We start from the raw sequence: 6,562 nt of genomic DNA on the forward strand, positions 1-6,562 counted from the left end.
GTAATGTGTTACATGAGAAATACAATCTTGTAAAAAAAAAAAAAAAAAAAAGGGCAAAAAGAATTACCAAAAACCTAACGGAAATACCCCCTCCTCCCCCCCAAAAAAATAAAATCAAAAATACTGTTTCTTTTTAAGTTTGAAATACACTTGCTGTTCTCTGGAGAATGTACTTTTACTCTTTATTTTTTTCTTAAATCTCTTTCAAGTATGTGCAAGTGATAGCAGCAGCTACCTTAATCTTTCAGGTGCTACTGGATTTTGCATTAGCGTGTTATGTTGTGAAATCCTGACTTTGACATAAAAGTTTTTTCTAAGTATATCCCCGTCTGCATAGTTAGTTTTTAGAGTGTCTTGTTCATAATCCATATGCCTCAATGATCCGGAAATCGCATTTTTCTATGATGTGGACAAAGTAAAACATGTGAATTAATCTGTCTGTTACAGACTGGGGATTCCTTTTCCTGGCTCATATATCCAGGAATGAGAACAAAATGAACTGGTAATGCAGAAATGCTGTTAAAAGGTCTCTAAGAAAACATTTTCAGGTAAAATATAAATAAATAAAGGGCTAAACCAGATGTAACACAAATAAGTATCATTTAATGCTATCGGTGGCATTCCCAGGATAATCCCTTTAAAGAAAAACCTGCAAGAATGAACCATGTGTCAATTAAAGATGAATATTTTGGGACGTGTCTTTTCAGTTGTCAGTTGTGAAAGGTTTCTGGTTTCTGCTCAATCTTCTACCAGTTAAGGATTAAATTCAGGTTTACCTTCAATAAGAGGCGAAACCTCAGTTTGTTCTATCACCTTTTATACTCTGTACTCAAGTAGCTCCTGAACAGCGCTCTGCGAACACCACATTCAGAAGTCAAAATCAAAACCTTTTTCAGAAATACCACATGGAGAGAGGAATGGAACACTGTGGCAGACCTTAATTCTCTGCAGAACTGTGGATGTCAGTAAAGTCACTTAATTTGGTTGATTGCAGAAATTTTGGATCTTGAGGCCAAAGATAAATCTGATTAGAGATTAGGTCTGGGGATTAAAAGAAACTTGTTTTTAAAAAGATCATCAAGAAACTCCATCTAAATCCGTGTAGTTCAGTCTCAGTAACTGGGGACTGGAGACCATTTAAGTGCACAGTTGTACTCTGATTTTTTTCAGGAAATGGACCTGATTCTGCAAAGTGATGTTCAAATTGTCTTGTTTACATTTTCTTAGTAGTGCTGCATATGTGCACTACCTCTGAATGGTGCTAAGCAGAGAACGTACCACGGAATAACAGATGTTTTAAAAAAAACTTTATTATTGTTTAGTAGCTTTAGATCCCTGTTTTATTCCACTTTCTTCAGATAAGTGGGATGAATTTTCCCTGTTAGTGTTAAATGTCTGGGAACAACAGAGTTTTGCATTAGATCCTGGAGTCAGTTCAGCTCATATCCACTCATGTCTTCTGGCCATGCAATGTAGCCAGAAAGCAGGTGCAACTCTTTGTATCACAATACCTATAGGTACTATAGGTAGAAGGGGGTTATCACACCATATGGGGTCTCATAGCTTATCTGCCACAACCTCTCAGGGACCTGTAGCTGCCAGTACAGCCTCCACGCTGCTGGCAGTTCATCCTAGGACCAAAGAAACACAAGTGTAATTTATACCCACTTTCTTCTCCCTCGTTGCGGGGTCTTGCATAAGCAAAGCTCAGCTGCAAGGATACATCTGGCAGTTTGCGTCATTTTCAGAGACAGGCTTGGGAAGGGGGAGTAACCATCAAAGGTATTTTAGATTTGGGGTGAGGGGAAAGGCAGAGTTGTGGATAAGATTCCCTTACACAGAGCAGATAGCTGTAAAGTAGGTGAGAATGGTTTGCATAGCCAAGGACAGATCACCTGAACTGACGGAAGGTTCCTTAGAAAGGATGTTGCTTTCCATACCTATTCACATCATGCTAATAGTGAGCACACCTGGCCTGCCCCTGAACTGTGCTCTGGTCCGCATTAGGTCTGAAGGTCGTGAAGTCCTGACAGCCTGCAAACCCCAACGTCCTTTCAGTCTTCTATCCTGACAACTCTAGCAGTTTGGCATCGGTGTTAGTCATCAGCAGTGGTTGGCAACGCTCCCTGCCATCAGCTCCTATCACCTCCGGTGCTTCTGTTACAAAGTTCTGACCTGGGGTTTGGGTTTTTTCTTTCTTTCAACCCTGAAGTAGTTTCAGACCCTGTCAATCCCTGCTCTGGGATGTCTCATCTGCTCTCATCTGAAGACTCATCTCACTGCACGGATCCAGCAGTGTGTCAGATGCTTTTGCTTCCACTAGATTGAGAATAGCCTAGAAGTTTTCATTTCTGTGACTGGGGTAATTCTTGAAGAGGAAGAATTTTTTCCCAGTAGATGAAGAAGGAGGCAGAGCCCAGGACCTTCACAAACAATACTTGCGTCCAGGTGCTAAGGGGAGAGGAAGAGCTACACTGACAAGGTATGTTCAAGTATAATTTGTGAGTATGGATTTCTCCTGTTTGAGTTAAATACACAGTCATGCAGATATTTGCAAGCTTAAGATTTTCCAAGAGGAAACAAGACCTTTGAAATTCTCTGTGTCTGGATTGTATTTTGTTAAATGATGACAGGGATTTTCTCTAAACAAAACAAGAGAAGTGGGAAGAACTATGATCTCATGCTTCCCTGCAAGTGAGACATCACAGCCCTGACCTGCGGATGGAAATGTGAAAACTAAATCCACTTCCTGTGCTTGTGAATATACTGTTATTTTTATAATTCCAGCAGTGTTGTTGCTCAGTTATCTGCAGAAACGGGAACCAGAAATCTACCAATGAAAGGCACAGCTCTCTCTTTGACTTTCACTTAGAGGAGAGAAGCCAGGACCATAATGGCTAGGTGAGCGACTCAAGTGGTACCTAGTGTGAGCATCCCGAACCAGGTCCCTGTTGGCCAGCTTCACTGTGGGCTGTGTGGAGGGTAGCCAGATAATGTTCACGCTTGCTGCAGAAGCAACCCCAGAGGGTTTGTTGTCCGTTGTTGAGAAGCTGACTGTTTGAGCTGTAGCCCCATCATCACCAGTTGAGCTCTTTTGCTGCAGAGCGTTCTGCACATTTGGAGATTTGCTTGCGGGGGGCAGAAAACGGGGATTTTCATTCTGCAGATCTTAAAGAAGCAGAGGAATGTGCTGGTTTGACATAGCCCCACCTCTCTGCAAGAAAGAGGAATTTCAGAAGCTTTATTTGGGGTGGTTATTATCATTTGCACCTACAAGTCAAAAATTTTTTATCCTATATTTCATGTATTTTTCCTTTTTTCTGTCCGTATTCTTTTCTCTTGCCTAACATGCAACAGCCAAGCACATTTACAATAAATGTAAGCAAGTCTTAAACTGCTTATAGAATGAGACACATAAACAGCCAGTGTCCTGCTCACCAGGCAGGCACATCAGCAACTAAAACAAAAAAACCACATAAAAAATACCTGTAGGTGTGGGGTGCTGCTCTCTGTTGTGCATGAACGTCTCAGCCTCAGCAAAGGAGTCAGCCAGCCAAAGAATCCAAGGGAAGAGGCAATAAGGAAGCCTGGGGATGGTCTAAACAAGCGTTACTGAAGCATTTTGAATCAAAGCTGGCTAAACCACTGAGCAATGCAAGTATTTTCAGAAGGCAGGAGAAGGTACGGTCTTTATTGATGATGACAGCACTGCAGAAATATAAAATTCTTACAAGGCGTAGGTAACGCTTCAAGTCAAACTACAGCAATGCGTTAGGATTGGCAGGCAGTTTTCAGAAGAAACCGTGCTGATTTTCCTCCTAAAACAAAGGGATCCTATACTGGGCAGCAAAAACGCTGCCATCAAGCCAGAGGATTTCTGCCATCAGCTAGGACAGGAGATGGGTCTTTTGCAAAGGAACCTGAGAGAACCAGTTCCAAGATGAGAGCAATTTCTGTGCAACTGCTGCAATGTGCCCATGTGCCTGAGTCAGACTGGGAAACCTAGCTACAGCACTTACAGCCTGGACTGGCAGGTACCAAACAGCACTGTAGGTTCACAGGTTTTTAAGGGAATGGTGACACTTTGGCCAAATTGCAGTAATGAAGCTGTAACAAGGAGGTGTGTATCTAAAAATAAACTCCAGGAGGAACTAAGACCTCTCGGAGCGCAGCAGAGGTCAGCCCGATGGCTGCGCAAGCAACCACACCAGCAGCTCTCCGTATGTCCAGACGTGCAGTCACCTCTGCAGCCCTGGTAGAAAGGAGGGTGTACTTAGAGCGTAAAAGCAAACAGACTAACCAGCCACTGAGGCTGGTTTTACAGCCCAGGAATAGCTACTAGTCGGCTGTGGAACTTGCCATGACATTTTAAGTCTCTCTTTTGACATGCTGTAGTGGAAGAAGGAGCCACTACTTGAGGAGGGTGTAAGCTGACCTCCATGACCCTCATGAACATAGCTCTGGGTCTTGTACTGGATAAAAGCTGGGATGTAGCTACTTGGAAAAAAAGCTGGTGAGAGTGGTGTGTCAAGGGATCAGGCCTTCATCGGCTGAAAGGTCTTGACAGATATAAGTGAAGAAATTCTAATTTACGGTATCTCAGTATATTAGATTTTTTTTTTTTAAGGACTCCCTGTGACTTGCTATTGCAATGACATGATGATTGGCTAACAGAAAACATCCTACTGTCCTCATGGGAAACAGTGAGGCTCCTTCCACTGGGTGAGAGCCAAAGGGAACAGGAGCTAAATGTTGCATTCAGTTGTTTAATCAAGCTGTTACTGACAATATAAAACACTTTCTTGTTCAGAAACATCCCTGAAACCTTATGTATCCGCTAAGGGCTGCAGCAGATTCATGTATCTGGGCCTGAAAATGCAGGAAAACTCGAGAGCTGTTGGGCAACTGATGGCTGGGCGCAGAACACACGTTTATCCCAGATGGCCAATAGTGCAGTCTTGCAAATGCTGGTTGGGACACCGTGTCTGTCTGAAGTTTCACATTGCAAATTGTGTTTGAAAGCTGAAGAAGACTTGAAGGAGCTTTTTTCCTGTGAAATGGGACATAACATTGATGTGGAACTTTGGGATATTTAAATATTTTAGATGTAATATATGTTAGTTTGTAAACAAATCTAAGCAAAGCACGTCCCAGTAGGTAACCATGTGGCTCATGTTCTCTGTTAAAACATAGCCTGAGTAGATATGTTTGGTTTTTCTTTTTTCTTTTTAAATAAAAGTGACAAACTTCAGCTGGTAAACAGAGATGTGCTTCATCAGTCAAGCATGGTTAACTAATGCTGCTTTTGACTGAGGACGAGTCCTGCCCTCCTCCCATCTTTTCCCAGAACGGAGTAAATGAGAGTAGCCAGGCTCCAACTGTCCCTTGCCAGTGTGCAACGTTTCTTGAGCCCATCTGCTGGCCGTGGGCCCTGGAGGAAGAATGGCCCATGAACTGCCAGAACTCACCAAGGCCACCAGGCTGACCCAACAAGCATGGTTTAATTTAAAGCTGTGTGAGAGCAAGTGGTTGGGCATAATTGTCCCTGCATAAAAAGCTGTTGCAGAGCAGGTGGAAATAATTTGTTTACATGGTGGTACTGGGCAGGAGAAGTAATGACCTTACGTTTCAGCTTAGAGATTTTAAGAGAAACCTTCAAGCAGTGGGCCCTTCAGTGGATCATTTGGAGAGGCTGTGACCTTCCATCAGTAGACACCTTCAGGTATACATGCTGCAGCAACAAAAGCATAGGGGATTTCTTGTATTTTTAATTTTTTTTTTAACATATCTGTCACTAGAAATCAAGAGCAGTGTGTCGTGGCATCTTTGTCAAAATGTTTTTGCAGGACTCTGTCCAATTCGACAGTCGTTTTAGTCACAGCAAGTTGGGTGTGGGGAAAAAAAAGATGCTTCATATGAAGTTGATTCATAAAACATCTGTTGTGCTGTTTAAACTGTACAGTTAACATGCATGGCATTCTGAGCATGCACTGATGGTTTTGTATGCTAAGAGCTCAGTTACATTCCTACTGAAATTTAATGGGATTAAAATAAAGTACTGAGGAAGAAGAAGTATAGTTAATATAATTGCTTTGTATGAACTGCATGATTCTTCAATTTTTCTTATTCCTGTTAAACAGTAATCTACAGAGGGAATGTGATGCAAATTGGAGAATGAACTGAAAGAATGAACTAAACAGAGCATTTTGTTTGAAAGGTGATGAATGCGCTTGGCCTTCTGAACAATATGGGCCATAGTGAGATGTCTCAGAGAAGTCAAGTTTACTGTCTTCCACAGTGAGGAGAAAGACCGGAAAGGCAGCAAAGCAGGTGGTTCGCCTGGGGCACAAGCATCTCCAACAAACACCCCACAGACACCAATACAACAGAAACAAAGTTGTAAGGCAGCTGATACCGGGAGTGAATTTTAATGTAGATTTTGTTGTGGTTTTTTTTTCCCCAAGTTTTGGTTGATTAATGAGAACCAACAATGTGGACAGGTAGCAGCTGTAACAGCACAGCTAAGAATCTCTGCCACCTCACCCACCAGCCCTTCCTGCTG

The sequence above is a fragment of the Buceros rhinoceros genome, unplaced genomic scaffold (assembly GCF_000710305.1).
Source record: "Buceros rhinoceros silvestris isolate BGI_N320 unplaced genomic scaffold, ASM71030v1 scaffold12329, whole genome shotgun sequence".
Taxonomy (NCBI): domain Eukaryota; kingdom Metazoa; phylum Chordata; class Aves; order Bucerotiformes; family Bucerotidae; genus Buceros; species Buceros rhinoceros.